A 21220-nucleotide genomic window follows, 5' to 3' on the forward strand; every position below is an offset into this window, starting at 1 on the left:
CAGGACTGAAGCCTTGCACACCTTACGCTCACAGCCTGACATAATTCATCAGGTCGCAGAAAGGAAGTCAACATTGCGAAACGAGAAACTGCTTTAAAACATACAAGCAACCCTGGCCATTATATCTCATTATTTTTGTGTCTTAAAGTTGAGCTGGTGGTCTAAATGCACACGTTAATGAGATCAGTTCAACTTGTCGTTTAACAATCCCTAATAAAAGTTTTCGTTTTGATTTGATTCAGTTCTAGATTGTCTTACTTCCCAAACTGATCTCATTTATTGGTGGAACGGAGGTGCCCAAATATCCCACGCACCGTGGCAACATTCATCAAAGCTGAACATGGGAAGTGCTTTTGGTGAAATGGCTTTGCTGCTGTTCATTGTTTTTTTAATCACCCCCACAGAACTAATGGTCATGGCATGAAGTTCTCCTGTCTAATGGACTAGTAATGTTATGTGAAAACGAACAAGCTCAGGCTCCAGGTAGATGCTATAAACATGATAAGAACATTTTGCTAATCCTACTGTCTGTATCATCTGAAATTTTTTCTCTACTAACAATATCATGATGAATAAATATCATAGTCAAATTCAGTTTCTCTTTAGAGTTTAAAGAAAAAGAAAAACATATGAGGACTTATACTCGTATAAAAATCAACATTATAAAAATTAGGATTTCAGCTGCCAAAAAAAAAAAAAAGAAAACCAACTTTTACCCAAAATCCTAAAATCTGTGTTTTTCTCAAATGATTAAATAACCAAGGTTGGTTTTTTATATAAAATTGGTATTTATTTTAATGAAATTGCATTCCATTTAAATACTGTTTCCATCAGTATTGATTTAACCAAATTTACTTTCATAGAGCACATATAACCTTTCCCTTCTTTAAAAAAATCTAATTTATTGACACTTAGAAATAAGAATGTTGATAGCAATAACCTGAACTAAAGCATGTTTCACTTGAATAATAAGCAATGAATGTTAAAGAAAGTTTCCCTGCCTAATTCACAAAAATAATCAAAGAACACTAGCTCAAAAATTTAAAAAACTGGAAAATCTGTCAATAAAGCTACAAACATATTTATACATAGAAATATTAAAAACATGGGTGGACCAGACAGTTGGCTCAGGGGGTAAAATGACTTGCCATATGAGCCTGAGTTCATGAGTTCAATCCCCCGAACCCATGGTGGAAGGAGAGAATGAACTGCTAAGAGTTGTCTTTTCACACATACACTCATACACACATGTAATGAAGAAAATTTACGTGTGCTCATGAGCAATATTTCTTAATGGAAACCCTGCTTTTAAAAACTTGGCCTTTGAGAGTTGCGTGTGGTTTCACTCTTTTGCAATGTTTTTTTTGAGTTACTTTTCCAGAGTACACAAGAACTGATCTTTGCGTAGCAGAGTTTAACATTGCAGGTTTGCCCCACAGTGGAATCTTCTTTGTCATCTTGACTATGTGGGGGGGGGGGAGGAAGTGACTCACCTATTAACAAAACAGAAGGAATTATCCAACACCAAAAAGATTGTATATTTACTTTGACACAAGCCCTCCATATCTAATCGGACAGCCGCCCTGATAATCACCCAGTGCTTAAGATTCTGTCAGCCCATGGGTACTGACTGCTGCTGCTCTGGGTTAGTCAGGACTCTGTGTCCTAGCCCACTTCATCTCTTAGCTTGTCACTTTGCACTCCACCTCATCACCACAAGTTCTGGCTCCCATGGAGGAAGTGGGTACTTCCATGTAGAATCTTTATGTTATAGAAAGAGCTGAGTTCATCTTCTGAAATATAGACATTATCCTATATTGTTTGTATCCTTGAAATCATGGGGTTTCTTTCTAAATGAGCAACTCTGACATGGAACCTTTTAAAAGACAACCCAGAATGTTTACCTCCCCTTAAAAGCTGTGCAGCTGTTAAAGCTGAGGCCATTCTCTTGGAAGATGCTTGGACCAGTTCGCCACAGCTGCTGTGGCCTGCCTCCCGCTTGCAATGCCTATCACTTGCCTCTTTTGACGTCTCTCTCTACCCTGGCCATCATAGCACTCTGGCAGTCCTTTCCCCGACTAGCCTTCTTGGCATCTATGAACACTGGGCACATTTATTCTCACTCCTCCTGGTAAATTCATCCGGCCTTCATCTCTACACCAACCATCTTAAAATGAATCTTAATTTCTTTAAAACAATGTTTACTAAATCTTAACATTTGGTTATACTGTAAAGTATGTGTCTGTGTGAGAGAGAGAGAAAGAAAGAGAGAGATACATGTGGGTACACACACCTTTATGTACATGGAGCTAAGGGGATGTTTCCTGTCCTGTTCTTTCCACCTTCTTCTTTTGAGACAGAGCCTTTCAATGAACTTGGAGCCAAGCTCGTGGCCAGCAGCCCCAGCAATGTTTCTTCCTCCGCTTGCACAACACTCATGTGCATCCACATAGAGCATTTCATATGAGTGCTGAGAATTTGAACCCAGGTGCTCACACTTGCCCAGAAAGAGCTCTTACCTACTGAGTCATATCCCCAAACCCAAGGATTTCGAATTCTATGTATAAAAAAGAAAATGTCATCTTACGTCAACATCTTATACTTTTTTTTTTTTTTTTTGGATATGGAATGTTCTTCACTAGACATGTATTAGAGGTTTTCCTTTTCGACTTGGTGCTGTTGGGAGATAGTGGAACTTTTAAGAGCCAAGGCTTAGTGGAAGGTCTTAGGTCACTGGGAATATATCCTCAAAGGGATTGTGGGATATCAGTCTTCTCCTGTCTCTATTTCCAGATTGCCTAAGATGAAGTTCATTCCACTACAGCTTCCTTGCCATGATATGTTGCCACCACCTGCCCAGTCCCCCAAGCAATGGAGTTGTGACCATAGAATATGACACCCTCCCCCCACACACACACAAAAGAACAGTATGAGCTAACATAAGTCCTCTTTTATTTGTGACTTCTCTGTGCAAGTATGGAGTTTGGAGCATGGCAGAGCTGAAATGTGATGACATTTCCCCTACCTAAGAATCCAACGTCAGGGCTGCAGAGCTATCTCAGTCCATAAACTGCCTGCCATGCAAACATAAGGACTTGAGTTCAGACCTTCAGCACCCACGTAGAAGCCAGACATAGCCAAGAGTGACTTGGAGCTGGACGCCAGATGTTGTGGTCTGAATGAACATTATTCAAAGACCTGTGTGTAAGAAGTCTGGACTCCAGGTAATGGCATTGGAAGATGGTGAAACCTTTAGGACGTAAGGCCTAATGGGAAGAAGTTAGGCCATTGTGGTTGTGCTCGTGAAGGAGATACTGGGAGCGCAGCCTCCTTTCTCTCTTTACTTCCTGGCCTCCTAAGTTAGGTGAATGAGCTTCTCAACTACACACTTCCCACCGCGATGTTCTGTGTTGCCACAGGCCCAAAGGCAATGGAGCCAAGCAGCCAAGGACCGAAACCGTGTGCTCTTGAGGAAGGCCTAGACAACATCTGCCTCCATCTGTTGCATATATTCCACAAAACTGTGAGAAAAATGTACAGTGACATATGCGAAAGTGTTTGTAGAAAAGGGAAAATAATGAGATGTTAACTCAATTTAGTCTTCCCTAGACCAGGCAGTTTCAAGGTCTACGCAAAAATAGCAGCACACTGATACCCTCTCTACTGCTGAAATAGAAGGTTCTCCATGTGTGGATCTCGGTATTGGTCTTTGTCACCTCTGCTGAAATTGGAGGAGTGTCCATGCTTGACCCTTACACATGGAAAAACACTGTCCTTTTTACATAACAACCACAGAAAGCGGCCCCTAGTAATAGGTTAGGCAGCACATTCCCCACCCAGGTCAGGACAGGATTTCCGAGCCCGACTATCCTGGGAGGACACTAAGGAACAGCAAGGGATGGTGGTGCAGCCAGTACCTGTTAAAGGTCACATCCCACTTTTAGCCCTAAGCAGAGGCTGTCAAATGTGTCCTGAGTTGCCGTTTGATAGGGGATGGGGCTTTTGAGTTTTTCCTTTGCAAAGCATAAGTCGTGGCCACCCCAATACAAAGTTAGGGTGAGGGACGACTGTTTCCTTGTGTGAAAAATAATGCATACCCAACCAAGATGAGGTGCATTCTATAACAGTGGCTATCGCCAAATTTGGGACATCACTAAAGAAGTAGAAAAACTGGACCTTTTTGTGCAGTGTTGACAGGAATATAAAATGGCACTGTCTTCTGATAAGGTAGGTGGACTCCATATGAGCCAGCAATTGGACTTCTGGGTCTATACACACGAGAATGAAAAACAAGATGTCTAAGGTTCTATTGCTGTGATAAAATGCCATGGCCAAAAGCAAATTAGGAAGGAAAGGGTTTATTTTGCTTATATTTCCAGATCATCAAAGGAAGTTAGGGCAGGAATCTGGAGGCAGACACTAAAAGAGAAACCACAGAGGAATGATGCTCACTGGCCTTCTCTTTATGGCTTGCTCCACCTGCCTTTTTACAGCCCCCAGGACCACTAGTCCAGGGGTGGTACTGTCTACAGTAAGTTGTCCTACCTCCATCAATCATCAGTCAAAATGTGCACCACGGGTATTCCCAGAAGCCATTCTGGCGGGGGGGGGGGGGGATTTTCTCAATTCAGGTTCCCTCTTCCAAAAACTACTCTAGCTTCAGTAGAGTTGACATAAAACTGGCCATCAAATGGGGCTAGGCACACCCCAGTGTCCACAGCAGAACTACTTACAACAGCCCAAGGGTGAAACCCAGCCACCTAGACATGGAAGAATGAGTAAGTGATTACAGAGTAAGAATCAGCAGCATTAGAAAGGAGGGACATTCTAGTTCTGCACAGACAAACTGGAGAGCATTATTCTCTGTGAAATCTACCAATCAAAAAAGGATAAATGGTATGTGAATCCACTTACGGGAGAACTTGGAATAGATATAGTTGTAAGATGGAGAACACAGCAAGGTTTGCCAAGGGCTAGGAAGGTGTTGGGTGTTTAATAGTGTTCTTTCTAGTCTGTGAAGATCAGGAGTTCTGGGGATGCTGAAGTCGGTGGGGGTCTGGAGAGGGCTGAAAGCAATGGGTGCAACCATATGAATGCACTTAAAGCCTGAACTGTGCCCTGAAAGATGCTGAAAATAGGTGGGCATGGTAAGTCACACCTGTAACCAGAGCTGAGGTAGCAGGATTATCATGAGTTCAAGGGCAGCCTGGGCTACAGAGCAAGACCTTTTTGGGGGGAAACCAACACTTTATTATTTATTAAAACTGATTAATAACCCAGGTTCAAATCCCAGCCTGATTATTTCTTAGCCACACGATCTTAGGCAAGCTATTAAGTCTTTCTTCGCCTCAACTTTCTATGCCTGGTGGGTTTTGTGATTGCGTAGCGGGTGACTGACCACACAGGAAGCACTTGGGACTGTGTCAGCACATGATAAGCTCTCTACAGTTGTCTGATGTCACTAACGGGAGGAGACTGGTGTCCCACGTTAAAAGAAGGGAGCTCTTCTGCCGAGTTCTCAATTCCTGAGGACTGGAACTCAAAGAAGCGTCAGACCAATGGTCAAGGAAGATGAGGAGCAAAGGCAGCACCATGACAGCAGCCACAGAGGCCGCTGTGAACTCCTGAACCTTCCTACCAAGAAGAGCCTAAGGAAATGAAAAAGAAAGCAACTTTGTCCATATTTTAAAAGTCCAGTGGTAATTCCTGCAAAGTCTGACCCTTCATAAGGCATATTCAGGCTCACGTGTTAAATTTCTTTTTTACAGTCTTCTTGGTAGGAGTTCACACCTGATCAAACATCTGTAAACGAGCGAGTATAAAAAGTGAAAACCCTGAACTATAGGGCCAATCCCCAAGCAGACCTCCAGGGCACAGACTGCCTCACACCTCTGAAATCTAATTGACACCTGCTGTGGGTGTTTGTGGCTGAGAGAGGGCCTGTGACCTTGCACCACCCCCACCCCAGTACTAAGTGGGATTCAGAAGTGAGGACCTTGCAGGTCCCATGTCCCCCACCACCACCCCTAAGCTGGAAGTCAGACTACACTCTTGGGCTTTTCAACTTGGAGGTCTTATTGATTGAAGACAGATGTCTTAGAGACAGCATTAAGTCACTGCCATTCCCCCCCACTCCAAAAAAAGGCCTTGTAGGCAGACCTTGTTATAAACCTGCATCTGAAATCCAAAGCGATCCAAAACTTGTCATTTCTGAAATGCCATAGACCACAATGAGAAAAAGTGTCTCACTTAACCTCCTCTGACATTCTAAAACTATTGGATGACATGACAGTCCGTACACGTTTGCAAGCTGCCTGATATAACATACATGGATTTCACTAGACTTCAGTCCCATCTTTAAGATATGACCCTGGTAAATGAAAATATTTCAATATACGAGACACTTCCAGCCCCAAGCTTTTCAGAGAAGGAACTCTCACTCTGTATTTTTCTTCTCCTGGGTGGGGTGGGGAGGAAGAGGCTACGAAGACGAGCAGGTTGCCTGGGACTCAGACCCTCATCTTCTGACTTCACATTTCGTGTTCTCTGCTGCTACCTTCGGCTGCCTGCTCTGAGAAGTGCCTTAAACCCGATACCCCAAGATGTCTCCCAGAGCCAAAGAGTGTGGTAGACGTGAGGAGTCTTGCTGTCTCCAACCCACACAACCAAGACTCTGCTATGCACACAAGGCTCTCTGCATCCCAGTATTGCCTCCATCAGAGAAGTCAAGAGCTGCTGGGAATCTGTCCACGATCCTCTCTCGTCTTCCATCCACACAGGTATCTGTGAAGCTACGTCCTTCACATTCCATTGCAGATGGATGGGGCAATAAAATAAGCATAAAAGAATAACATTTTTCTACAGAGGACTGCCTGCTCATCCATCACCTATCCTTTCCCAGGCTTCAGGAAGAGCAGTGTGGCAACAAGAGCCTGGAAGCTACTTTGGACCCATGGGGAAACACAGATGTGGACTCTGGACTAACATTCTCTAACTAGCACCCCTGGAATTCTCTATCACGGTGCTTAAATTCTTACATTTTTAACCTGCCATAGTTAAGGCTCTGCTAGAAGATGCTTATAATCACCAGCTGATACACTGAATGTGTGATGCTGGGTTATTCCTTTGTTCTTAGTAAAATTCACATTCACTTGAAGGACTAAGGAATAAAAACAGCCATTTGTCATGTTTTAACTACTTCAACACAAAATAACAGAAGCACCGATGCCATTATGAGGGTGTCTTTGAATGTTTTTGTTCTTACATTAAGAAGCAGTGAGGACACTGGGGAGAGGGTGATGGTTGGTCATCTTAACTTTTGATAAGGTGAAAAGCCATGCAGTCTCTGGGTGACTTTCTAAGGCCAGTCTCTAGACTCACACCAGTGTGTTCTTTCACCCTTCTGACACCCTCTCATTGCTGTGGTAGACCGAATGAAAATAGGAGCTGGCTTTGCGCAAAGGTCTCCTGGCTTCCCAGGAAAAGCCAGCATTCTTCAGAAAAAAAGACTCTTCAAAGGGCAGGATGTGCAGCTAAATCTCAGGCTACATTCTTGAGTTACATCCACCCATGCATGGAGAAAACACTCCCGCCAGCTTCACACGCACAATAAGCACACTGGATGTTTATCTGGGACAGAGGGGAAAGCAGGAAGAGAAGGGAAGTGGAAAGGAAGACAGGAAGGAAGACCCAAGGGCAATGCGTGGGAAAAACAAACATCAACACTGTGACCTGGAACACAGAGACATAGTTTGCCTCCATGTTCCTTAACAGCCCAGAAGGAACCAAAAGAGGGTGACAATGCCCTAGGAAAACTGCCAGTTTAAAAGCAGTAAAATACACAATAACACTCTGTCCAACCACTGAATGGACGGTGCTAATGAGTCAGTATTAAGTGTTAGCAAGAACTCGCAGCATCTTCTACCTTGAGCTGCTTGCCTGCTCTTGCTAGTTTGTTAGTTATAACCGACACCTGACCTTTCATGATTTGTCTTGCCACTGTTTTCATAAGTCCAAACAATTCTAAGCCTAAACAGATGGGAAGTCTATCAGAAAAATTATCAAACTGTGGGTCAGGAGTATTGAACATCAGGTTCACATCATCAGGCAGCATTCGTTATTGGAAGAACCAGTTGGTTTTTCTACTCACGTCTTATCCCGTTTATAACCGCTAGTGTTTTCTCTTACCTGTTTTAGCAAGCAGTTTGTAAGCGTGTCCATTAATTTTGTTTTCAGTGCTGGGGATGGTATCCAAGGCCTTTCACATATTAGGCAACGCATACTACCACTGACCCATACCTACAAGGCTCTTTCAAAACTGAATTCTCTTCTTGTCAAATAAGACAAAGATAAACTTTAACCAAACCCATTATCTCTAGCTGTAAATGAGCAGGGTCTATGTGAAGTTGTTCCGGGTCTCTAACAATGATGACAGAGGAATAAGAGGAGGAGGAGGAAGAAGAGGAGGACAACCACAGAGGCCATACAATACAGTAAACAGCTTACTATCACACCACTTGTGCTTTAGGTGCAGCGGGATAAAGTCAGGACCGAGCAAAACTTATTTGAAGAATTTCCTCCAAGACCTAAAGTTTGTAAGACTATCTAATACATCTGAACGTGTTTTGAAATGATTTAGATAATTACTGTATAGTTCAGTTTTGAACTAATGATATTCTTTAGTAATCCCCCCCCAAAAAATATTAGATTAAGGCAACCAATTACCCTGGGGGATGGCAGGCAGTTAAGCAAGGAGTAAAAGTTATGATAATGTTCCACTTCACCATCAGCCATGAGTAGGATTTCCTAGAAGCACTTAATTCTTATTTAACAAAAGAATTGTAATAATACCATGTTGGGAGAATGTGACCAAGAAAGACAACATAAAAAGGTGAGTGTGTGTGTGTGTGTGTATGTGTGTGTGTGTGTGTGTGTGTAGTCATTTTAACACTTAAATATGAAAAGCAAAAGATACAAATATACTATCTGGACATTCAGAGGCAAGTACCAAAAGCATCAGTCTGTTCAATGACAGTGTTCACCTCTGGTGAAGACAGAATGGGAAGAGGAATATGGATTGCTGTTCTCACAAGAACTTCGTAGAACTTTATGAGTCTTCAGATCACACAAACATATAATAAAGATATCAAAATACGTACTATATCATAACAATCGGAAGCACTTAATATTACAGTTATAAGTGGACTGTCCTAATTTGAGCATGACAGTCACTGCTACATCATCTCAATAATTAGCATTTCTTCAATAAAATGGAAGCTTCTTATGTGTACTTCTTTAACTTCATTTTATTTTAGATTTTATTTTAAACACTCGTGTGTGTGTGTGTGTATGTGTGTGTGTCTTGTCTGCATGTATATATGTATACTGCTTGCACATTTGGTGACCAAGGAGGATAGAAGAGCGTTGGACCCTCTGGGACTGAAGTTGCAAATGTTTCTGGGTCACTATGTGGGTTCTGGGAACTGACCCTGGGTCATCTTCCAGAACAGCAAAGGCTCTTAAGCACCAAGCCATCTCTCCAGACCCCTTCCTTGATTTAAAAAAAAAAGCTTCTTAAAGCAGTTAATTAAGGTTTGAAACATTATTTCTTCTATCTCCCATCCTCTCAGAACATGGGGGAAAGTTTGCCTTACAGTTCTAACTCGAAACAGATCTGCTCAATAAATCCAACAATCAAATATTAGGAACTACAGAATATGCAAAGGTTTGTCAAAATAGTTAGGTGACCTCCTCTGCTCTGACTCACCACAAGGTTCTCCCACCCTTACTGGCAGTGCTAGGTCTGTATTTGTCTTTCTGTATTTCTTCTTCATTTAAGTCCAGTCAGAGATTCTCAGAAACTCCATGATTTGGCCTTTTGACACTCATTGAGAGCTTATTGGGAAATGGCTCCAGTCATCTCTGGCTAGACAGGTGCCCTTCATTAGGTTGCTAACATTCATGGAAGTCTAACCTCCAATCAGTTGCTGCCACCTTTCACACACCGCTCTATAAACAGAGCACTTTTAAGTTGACATTGTTCTCTTCTTGTAACCAAAAGTGACATTTCTCTTTGTCCAGCATCTACCTCAGATGAACTATCTACATACAGGACATTCTAGTAAATGCTTAGTCATCCCTAATCTAAGGGGCCATAGGGGCTTAACCTGGACAGGGACAGGAATTCTAGAGGGTCCTATAAAAGGAGGAGCTATAAAAATGGCACCTCTGATTTTAATCCCATTAAGGAGAAATCAAGACCCAATTCATATAGAAAAGTAGTTATAAATCCTTTGTCAGCCCACGCTTAAGATATGATCTATGAAAGGTAAATGAAAGCCAAGGGAAATTTGTCTAGAAAAGAATGTGTGCTATGGCTGGGATGGGAAGTGTTAAAGGCTTGGTTTCCAGTGTGGCACATCTTGGAGGCAGTAGAGCCTATAAGAGGGAGGGCCTGGTGGGAAGACTCTGGCGGTATGTTCTAGAAGGGGATTGTGGGACTCTCAACCCCTCATTGGGTGAATGGTTTGACTCGTGCCATGACATGCTGACACTCTACCAGGGATCTAAAAACTCAGCTCGATCATGGCCTGAAATCTCAAAACTCGAACCTCAGGCAACCCTTTCTTCCTGCAAGCTGATGATCTCAAATACTGTTATAGAGACAACTGGCTAACACCAAGAAATTCTTCTGTTGAATTTCTTCCTTATTTTCTTTTTAATCTGTTGATAAAAAGCCAAGACGCTTGAACCTCCTCCAGAGCTTCTCATTTATTGGATATCTTGAAGAATCTATTCTATAATGATGACATTAGCAGTGGAGGCCTACCTAGTCTAATGTTCTAAGCAGGTTCCAAATGAGGAAAGAATTATCAAAAGCATAATTGATAATGGTAATAAGAACATGGGATGTGGAGAGCCTTGCATTCTAATAACATAAGAAAAACAAAACTCAAGCATACTGATACTCTATTGAAAGTAAGATGTAGGTAAGAAGTTAAATTTCTCTTTTAAGTTCAGTCTTGAGGGGCAGAGCATTTTAAAATAACTATGTTTTGTAAGAGCATGTCATCAGAATTCAAAGTTTATCTGAATTTGATATTTCAAATAATTCTGTATTTCAGAAGCTCCATGTGTTTATTAAGGACTTGGCCTTTTATGATATGCCTGGCAGGTGGATATCTAGCCACAAATGTCTTACTTCATAAGCTTATTCTGGGATAGAATTATCTTAGTATTTGGAAGAAAGTATCTCTGTTTTTATATACTGAAGTGAACATTCCTAGTCTCTTATCTTTAAAACATTGATTTGAGGGCGTCTCCCAAGAAGCAGACTATACCAGATACCAGGACACCATCTCTCTCTCTCTCTCGGTTTATTTATTGCTTTATCAGATACACATACTGCCAAATATCTCACATAGACAGGAGCATTAGAATAATTGCAAGAAGGCTGTCTACACATTGGATGTGTCTATGAAATATGCACTGAATATGAGAAGTCCAAATACAGTATTGAGACTCTCTGCTGACAGAATTTCTACAAGCACAATGTTTCTGGTTAGACAGATGTAATAAAAAGCAGAGAAGATGGAGTAGGTGTGACGAGAGAAGGGGATCTGGGCACACAAAGCCATATCCATTTCTCCCAAGAAATGGTTTGAAGAGTTTTTAGAAGGCAGGCAAGCAGTTAGCATGAAACCAGATCTTCAGTGTTAGGTATTTGCTTAAGTAGATTCCAACTCTGGCATGCTCTCCTTTCCACCCTAGAGAAAATTGCTCAAATGCAGAGGAGACAGAGGCCATACCCAGAGTTGTTGAGTTCTTACCAAAGATTAGGAAGCACAGAAAAAAAAAAAAAAAAAAAGCTGGAATGGCCCAAAGGAACCGCAAACCAATGTGGCTCCCTAATCGTCAGATCTGTCTACAATTAACTGAAGACAACTCTGGCTCAATAAATTACCAAGTAAATACCTCCACGTGGTTTTATTACCTCGCAGCAGGAAAGACCCATTTTGTGGTAGCTAATGCACTTAAATTGGGGACATCTCAGAGTGTGATCTGAAAGGGTGGTCCTTTCGAAGGCCTCTGTGCACACAGGGGCAGTGCAGAGGCAGCGAGGGCGGAACCCAGCAGGCACCTGGGACTAAAGAACAAGCTCCACTAAGTAAAACTCAAAGGCTGCTGCCCTCCAAAACAGAACCAAGCCACTGCCCCTTCAAGCACAGGAAATTTCCACCGCTTTAAAATTCTGCTGTTGAGAAAAAGCACAGGACTCCAGAGAGCCTCAGAAATGTTTAGAATTAAATGGTCACTGAGAAAAGTAGAAATAATGGTGAGCAGGAGGGCGGATGCCAACTGAGACCCTAGACAGTGTCCCATACCCTCTGAGGAGAGGGAAGCTGGCTCCTAGGCAGAGCATTCTTTCCTAGGAAAGAAAAACCTGTGCTCTCTTCAGCAGCACAAGTAACTAAACTGGAACGGTATAGAGAAGATTAGCATGACCCGTGTGTGAGGATGACACCCCAATTGGTGAAGGATGCCACATTTCAGAGAGAGAGAATCTGAAGCCTGGTGGGTTAGAGAGGTGGAAGACAATCCGGGAGGAGCTAGGGAAGGGAAATGAATATGGTTAAAAGTACTGTGTGAAGACCTGGAGAGGACAGGAGCTCCACAAGGAGAGCAACAGAACCAAAAATTCTGGGCACAGGAGTCTTTTGTGAGACTGATACTCCAAACAAGAACCATGCATGGAGATAACCTAGAACCACTGCCCATGGCAGCAAAGTGTCTTAAGAGGGTTCCCCAGTAATAGGAACAGGGACTGTCTCTGACATGAACTCATGGGCTGGCTCTTTGATCACCTCCACCTGAGGGGGAATCAGCCTTACCAGGCCACAGAAGAAGACAATGAAGCCAGTCCTGATGAGACCTGATAGACTAGGGTCAGATGGAAGGGGAGGAGGACTTCCCCTATCATTGGACTGGGGGAGGGGCAACTTTTAAGCAACAAATCCCACTGCAGTACACTTTGCTTTGAATATTATTCACAGTGGACACAGCAGTGCCGAGAAACCCAGCTATTTTCTGCAAAATCAACCCCTCTGGAGGGCCCACTTTACATCTTTTATTTAACTTATCCTTTATTTATTATCCAAAGAAAGAGCTTCAAAACAAAACAAAACACATTGGTAATGCCTGGCCTTTGAAAGTCCTTTAATCAGTTCCCTATGGCCTAAGCCCATCTGCCTTCCCATGCTCGCCTTCAGCAAGGTCCTGTTTCAGGCCATCTGCATGGGGGCCCTGCACTCTTTCCTGTCTGAGACCTCTTTCTTCCTGCTTGCTCTGCTGGCTTCCTGGGCCTGAGCACTCCAGAGATCGCTGAAGCTGAGAACCAGTTAGGGATCCACAGGAGGGACGGCTGTTCTAGTTGCCACAGCAACCAAAATTTTCTTGGGACCTGGCAGGCTTCTTCCTGATGTGGAAATCACACAACTTCACATGTGATTCCCCTTGGTTTTTCAAAGCACTTGTCAACTCTGCTCCCAATGGGTACACTCCGTGAGACCTCAGTCTTGCTTGGACTAAATGCATCCAGGTCCAACCCTGAGAACCACCAGAAAGAAACGGAGAACATTAACTGTGCCCAGCAAGAGCGCGGTTTGGGCCCTCTCACCTTGCATTGCTGCCTCCTCACTTTGCAACCCCAGTGCCCAGTATGATAATGAAATCTCTGCTGGCTGCTGTTCCTTTTTGCAGTGCGATGGTTCCCAGGATGTCCCCACTTTATGTTAATGTCCACTATCTGTGCTCACATAAAACTCTGCTCTTCAAATGTGCTTTTATAAGCCTGACCCTCATTTTAGAGGAGGTAAAGGTCACATTTTATTTCTCTCTAGGAGGCTCCTTTTCAGGAGCCTCGTTTAGCATTTACACACTGAGATCATCAGCAGGGGAGTTTTTGACAAACACAAAAAGGACACTGTTAGGATATATCTTAGAGGCAATGCCTTCTGTGATTTTTTTTTTTTAATTCACATAACCACAAAGGGTCGCTTTACTGTGTTTTGTTTTGTTTTTTTCCTCCAGCAGAACCACTGAGCTCACGAGATGGTCACACCTCCACCCAGAAACACAGCTGTTGATCTCTAAATGCTGGGTTTTCTCCATAAAGCACTGCCTTACCTGAGCCCCACTATCCATCCTACCCACTGAACAGTGTCAGCAGCTCAGCGGCAATCAATGGGCAGCTGGCTAAGGGCAAAGCGCTGGGGATGTCTCTAGAGAAGGCCCACCCATAGTGCATGGGTCACACACTGAACACAGCTGCTCTTTGGAGAGTCGAATTTAAGGTAGGCCAGCTTATGCTCCCTCGGCTAAGCCCAAGTCCAGAATGTTAGCTGGCCAAGATGTGAGTCTCCGGTGCATGTCAGCTGGCCAAGATGTGAGTCTCCAGTGCACGTAGAAGGTCCTTGTCAATCTACAGACCCAGAGGGAATGCCTTTTTAAATTTTGTAAAACTGCACTTGGCTGGCTTAGAGTGGCTCTGTTCTGAAAGAATTTGCTGATGCTGGAGATGTCTAAAGCACAAGGCAGGCACTACGTCTCGGAAACCCAGTTTTTCTTCGTTGCCACATTGATTAAGGGTGTCCAAATAGGCATGGGAGCAAAGCAGGTCCCTGTGCGGTTAACTGCTCAGGCGTTCATGTAAGAGTAATTTCCAGGCACCCTTTTCTTACCCAGCATTTTTAATCAAAAAGTTCAGGGTCTGAAGAGGAATAGTGAATGAATAAGGCTGTGAAGGAATCCCCTGTTGCTAATGAATAGTTTAAAATCCCAGGACAGCAATGGTTTGTGCTGTTTTATACAAAGATGAGCCTTACCGTGGACTCCCATGCCTTGTTTTTTTTCCCTTATTTTAAAGAGGAAAACGTTGAATTTATGCACCTTAAGAAAATATGAAGTGAAAAATTATCCATCAGCACAGCAAAGACTTATTTCCAGGAAATGGATTTTAAAAGGAAAGTCTTGGTGTCCTAAGGTTGAAACCAGGAGGTCCCCTGACTTTGAACGTGAAGGATGAAAGGACCCTATGTCCAGGTGCAGGTCAGGCTGGCCTCATTTCAGCTGCTACAGAAGGCTGCTTAAAGCCCTGGTTGTGGTCCAAGAATATCCTGGCAGTTAGTATCCTGCATTAAAATTTATAAACCACAAAAGACCTTTTCTCACAGAGAAGTTAATTCAGGCTTCAGCCTTTGAAAAAAAAAAAAAAACTCTTTAAAAGAAGGTAGTCATCAGAAGAGGTTGTATGGAAAACTAGAAGTAAGTGATGCTTTTTACTCCCCCCCCAATGTACTAAAAATACAGCAATAGGAATTTCAGAGGGAAGGGAAATGGTACCACGTATAATTTTATTTCAAAGAGGTCCCAGGAATGAGCTATGGGGTTGCCAGAATTAACTTTTAACGGTAACCAAAATATGGGAAGAATATTACAGGCCATGGGCCCTGCCTGAAGGATGGAAACTGTCTCACCTTGGTGTCCCACTCTCGGGAGACTCCGGTAAGGCAGGTCTGAAAAAGTCCCCAACCACTGGGCCCCCACCATCCCTACTCTCTGCCCTACCCTCTGTAACTCCCCACTGAGCTTTCAATGGGGCACCTCCTCTGGGCCACCCTGGGTTAACCTGGACATCCTTCGATGCCAGCTGCAATTACACTTGCTCGAGAAGCCATTCTAATCCTACAGGTTAAGTTAAAAGCCCTCGCTGTATACTCCTCCCATGCCTGTTTTTTTACCTTAACCCTTGGCAGCCTTCTCCATCACTGAGTCAGGGTGGGGTGTGGCTAGGCTGGTGCTTTTACTCCCCACTGTATTTGTTTATCCACCCAGCATACGCAGTAAATCCTCGTGAAGTAAATGAATGTCCTTCCCTAGGACTCCAGCTTTCTATGCTGTGTTATAGCTCTTCATTATTATACATACTCAAGACAATCAACTTGTAAAGAGAAATGTTTGAGTCAGGCTCATAGTTCTTAAGGTTCCAAGACATGATAGATTGGTCTTGTTTTGGGGGTGACAAAGCACACTATGGTGGAAATGTATGGCAGAGAAAAATAGCCACAGAAGTAAAACTAGAAATAAGAAGAAACTAGGGTCACTCTACCCCTTCAAAGTACATGTTCCCAAAGTCCTGGGTGCCGTCTAATAGTGCCATTCCTAAAGATCCATCATCTCCCATCGTGCCAAGCTGGCCCCACTTTCTAAAGGCCTGCTACCTCCTGTGAGTCTCTGTCTCTGTCTCTCTCTGACTCTGTCTCTCTCACATACACATGCACATGACACACACACACATATACACACACACAGAAGCAGCAGCAGCAGCATACATCTGGTAGGTATAACTCAGTGACAAGCCTTTAACATATGGTTTTTATAGGGGTAGGGGTTGAAACAGGGTCTATCTACACAGCCCTGCTGTCCTGGACCTCACTATATAAGCTAGGCTGACCTTAAACTCAGAGAAGCCACCTGCCTCTGCCTCCTGAGTGCTGAGATTAGAGGCGTGCACCATCACGCCTGACTAACACATCGGCTTGAGGGGGAACACATCAACTAAAACACATGTCAGGTTTCTATGGATATTGGTTAAAAAAAGAAGAAGAAGTAGCAGCAAGAGGAAGGTAATCATTAAAAAATAGATAGTCACAATGCTGTCCCTCTACATAGTGGTTAGGCCAACAGCCCATCAGGCTGCTGGGTACTGAAGGCATTTCACTTTACAGAAACATAAGTGAACACACACACAAAATTGCTCCTAGCTGGCTCAGAAGTCAACCTGGTCCTGCCTATACAAGAGACACCTGAAGGAGAACAGACACACTTGGAGGATGACAGAACACACCTGGAGGGTTACAGGATCCAAAACCCATACTCAATTTTTCTCAGTCTTGTTTTTGTCCAGATTTGTAGAATCAGTCATTTCAACCTTAACAAAATAACAACTTCTTAGAGTAACACCAACGATGGTAATAGTAATTATTTTAGCTAGCATTTGCTGAGTGCTGACTTTAAGCGGGACACAGGCCTGTGCACAGCTTCTGTTTATCTTCCACAGATGTCTAGATGAGAGAAAAGCATTAACACATGCCTTGGTATCTACCCAGAAAGCTGGAGAAGTGCAAATGGGTTCCACAGCTGGTCATGGTAGGCACAGGCAATCCTGTCACTTTAACCTCCTCTACAAGTCGTGAATATCTGGGCACAGAGGAAGCGCTTAATGAAGACTTCGAATCAGCTTGAGCGGATTAGAACAAGTCTTCCTGTTTCAACTGACAGGAGCTGCAACCTGGGCCCCACGTACAGACACAGGGTCTGCCCCCAAAGACCCTGACCTTCATAGAGTTCATCAGCCAGCTCTGAAATGATGCTGGGATTGCTATGTGTGCTAAGCGAGATGTGATTCTGCAAAGCTGACGGGTCCAGGAAAGTGCTGGATCAAAAATCTCAGGAGACTGCGATCTTCTAATGCTAAAACTGAAACTCTAGAGTGTCTTGCAAGAAAGGCCAAAGGAATTGGACTGGTGTCTCGGTTCTCCTGGGAGTGACCCATGTTGCATAAAGTTTGGGCTTCCCTCCATCCAGTCTTGGCTCTTCCTCCCAGACGAGAAGCCTTCCTTAACCTCTGTCCCTGTCTGCTCTCTCAATCTATTTTCAGATGTGATTTAAGCTAATGCCATGGAGTTGGATTTTAGTCAGTTCTCAAGTAGCTGTCAGAAAGATGTGCTGCTTTGTAATTATTCAGGGAGATGCCTTCTCCCTGCTTTCACGTAGAGCAAAGGCAGTCTCTAGTCTTTGTTCAAAGCTAGTGGCATCTATATTCTTCTGCAGAATTATTTTTATCCTACTGGTCTTGTGTGCACATTTCACTTTTGCTACCTCAGCTACCTATTAATTTTCTTGTACTAAGACCAACAAGCTAGTCTTCTATTAAAGAAAGCCTTCTCACTCAATGACCAATGAAATAACCAAAATTTTAATCCCACTTGCATCTTTTATCCCAGTGTTGATGTAACTCACACAAAGGTAGGAAACATGGGCTGCAATGTCCATTCCCAGCAGCAAGTCAGAGAAAGGAAATATTACAGTGATAGTGGAAAAGTGCGCATGACAACTACAGTCCTCACAATTTTCTGTCATAGTTCCTATAAACCAAGACCACAGAATCCAAGCAAGCAAAGGAAGGAAGAAAAAATTCAGTAAATAGCTCCTAGGCCTAGAGCATCTACTCAAAACAAAGCTATCTAAGATGTGTGCTGGTCCCCAGCTAGAATCTACCAAGATACCTAAGGAGCCACAAGGCTAACTTAACTATAAGAGGCAGGGTTAATGAGGAGGCAGGCCAGAAATAGGTCAATATTTTAAAATGTAATGTTTTTATAGCCTCAAAAAATCCCCGAGAAGTAACATGATATCTTTTTAGTAACAGCCACAAGCATGAAGGGAAAAAGAACGAGATGTGGATCATGATCCAACAGCTACCCAGGAAGAGCGCTAACCACGCTCTTCATCAGAACCTTGGCGTTATTAAGCACACGGACTCCCAAGTCCCTCTCTAGCAGTTTCTGCAGGATTCTTGTGGGGCCTAGGCGTCTGTATATTTACCCCAAGGGGTGCTTATTTCCAGTAGCTCTTCTCCCATACGAAATATCAGAGTGTCTTGAAATGCGCAGAAGCCAAGGTTGCTTATTTAATACAAGTTGCACAGCCCAGATGGAGCCGTAAGCTCCAGACCCTACTGACCTTTCCTGGGAATTGTGAGCCTAACATTAGCACCGACAGAACTCGGTAAGATCCAGCGGCTCCCTACCATCAGCACTTAGGTTTCCACACCCTGCCAGGGGGCACCTGGCCAGAGTAACTTGGTGACAACGGAGAATCTCACAGCCTGTTCTTGTACTCGGCACACAAATGGCTTTCAGTTAAACCACCTGCTGCCTTGCTGACAAGGGCAGACCAAGGAATTTCCATGATGCACAGTCTGTTGCTGTCCTGTCACACAACAGCATTCTTCCAAATGGGTAAAGAACTTGGTGTCCAGACCACCTTCCCTGGGGATGAATGTGACCCTTCCAGGGAAGGCAGGGTGTGCTGCCAGTCACATGTCCTCTCACCCCGGCTTATCTGACTGGCTGAGAGACAAGTTCTGTGTTTTGTCTGCCTGGGAAATCTAATGGAAACAACTATTAATAGACATATTTATTTTATCAAGGAAAATATGCTCTTAAAATGTTCAAGAAAGGATATTGCCTAGTTCTCAAGGACTAGCCTGAGAGAGCCTTGAGAGCACGCAAGCATGCACACTCCTGCACACATAGGCACACACATACACGCCACCATAAATACACATACTTGATCTACATATATGTAGCTATAGAAATGTGAATGTGTATGCATCTATTACCTAGCTAAGCACATATGCACAGCTGTACCATCATCACATTTCAGCAGCTGTCATGGAAAAAAAGTAATTCCTCATTTTCTTCAGTCTCTGGAGGTAATTAATATCCTGATGCTTTTCGAACGTTAGCCTTCACCCAGGTAGCAACCCATGGGTGGGCCTGAGCGCTCATATGCGGAACAAGTCCCTTGTCCACATCAGTGCTGCCCAGCAGGCATGGGCTGCTGTTTGAGGAATGAAATCCCAGCTTATGGTAAGTGGCCCTTTTTGCATCCCCATAAAATAATAACTGACAAAGTAGAATCTATAAAGCAAACTATTTAAATTGGCTTGTTCTTTCTCGGTTGGGTCAAAAAGGGACACCGGAAACAGGGCAATGCCTTACTGCTGTCGTTAAAAACAATTTCCAGTGTGCTAACGCCACTGCGGGAGTAAAAGTTAATAAATTCTGATGGAGAAGCTGATTGCCTTCCTTTCCAGAGGGGACAGGAGGCACCTGGAATAACGGGTGTCTTTTTTATTGCTGATACTAAATGAAGACAGTCGAGATGTGTCAGACCACACTGACCTTGCAAAATCGATCCTATCTGCAGAGAAACGATTAAAATTCACTCCAGTGTATTCTCTTTGAAGATCTTGGGGGGAACAAATAGGCAAACCTGAGTTATGCAAATATCCTTACTGACCAAATACTCATGACTTGGTCTAAATATTTGACTAAGTGTATTAATCGCCTTCACTTCTAAAACTTGAAATAAGAAATTATACCTAAAAGCTATAGCTAAACAGCACACAAATGTAAATGGACTTGTCTCACTGAAGGATATGATACAAAAATAAATAAACAGGGAGTAATCCGCATGGAGAGAGAGCCCTAGCCTTCTGGACATGGAAGTTTGCCTGCGTAACAGTAATGATCATAAAAGGTACCCGAAGTAGCCACAGACCTGGCACAGGCCTGGCATAGTGTATATGAAAGGCCAGATTAGAACCATCCGTGGTGAGTTTGAATCTGGTCTTCAAGGATTTAAAAAGCCATCTTGGGGAGAAAAATGATCAAAGGTGTGGAGAATCAAGAAGCATGAGCAGGAGTCAATGTGGAGTTTGATGTCTGCGCCAGGCATCAAGCCACTTGCTTATCATCGTCTAATGTAATCCTTCCCCCAAATTATTTGACAAAACTGCCATTTTTATACCAATGTGATGATACAAAAACTGAGACAAAGAAAAAAAATGGTTAGTGTCACACAGCTATTGAGTGGACCCCAGGGATAGGAATTTGAGTAGAAAGACTATTGGGATCAAGAAATGAAGTCCTGCATCCCATCTTACAGTCCCCTGGGCTATTCCTTCTGAGTTGAGAAACAATACTGAAGTAGAATAATTGAAAGTAAACTTTAATGGGTTTCAGCTATAACTCTTTATTTCATGGGCTATAGTATGGCTCAGCATCAAAAAGATGTTAAACAAGACCTAATTTAATAGTGAGAGTGTACCTTTGTAAGGTCAAAAGCATGAAGTAAACACTGTGTGGCGAGATCCTATCATTTGACTTGTAAGAACTGGGTAGCACAGGCTTCATGGAACATGAAGAAAGGCAGAAATGTGTCATTTTCTTGACCAGATTAAGAGCTGTGCCTCTTGACTTTCTAGCCTTCCGTTTATTCCCAACAAATCCCATTAGGATACAATACCACATTAGTAACTGGCCTCCTGAGCTCTCATGACAGTTCTCTGGGAACGAAGACAGAGAGTAGAAAG

At 43.2% G+C, this 21220-nt stretch overlaps 1 protein-coding gene and 1 non-coding gene across 2 annotated transcripts in view; one reads left to right on the forward strand and one right to left on the reverse strand.

The window, feature by feature from the left end:
• Positions 1-21220, reverse strand: part of Mylk4 (myosin light chain kinase family member 4) — a 76534-nt gene that overhangs the window by 38509 nt on the left and 16805 nt on the right. The window lies entirely within an intron of this gene.
• On the forward strand, positions 12445-12551 carry LOC132649394 (U6 spliceosomal RNA). The gene has a single exon (XR_009587830.1). It is a non-coding gene; the product is annotated as a U6 spliceosomal RNA (small nuclear RNA).

Source organism: Meriones unguiculatus, chromosome 19, assembly GCF_030254825.1.
Source record: "Meriones unguiculatus strain TT.TT164.6M chromosome 19, Bangor_MerUng_6.1, whole genome shotgun sequence".
Taxonomy (NCBI): domain Eukaryota; kingdom Metazoa; phylum Chordata; class Mammalia; order Rodentia; family Muridae; genus Meriones; species Meriones unguiculatus.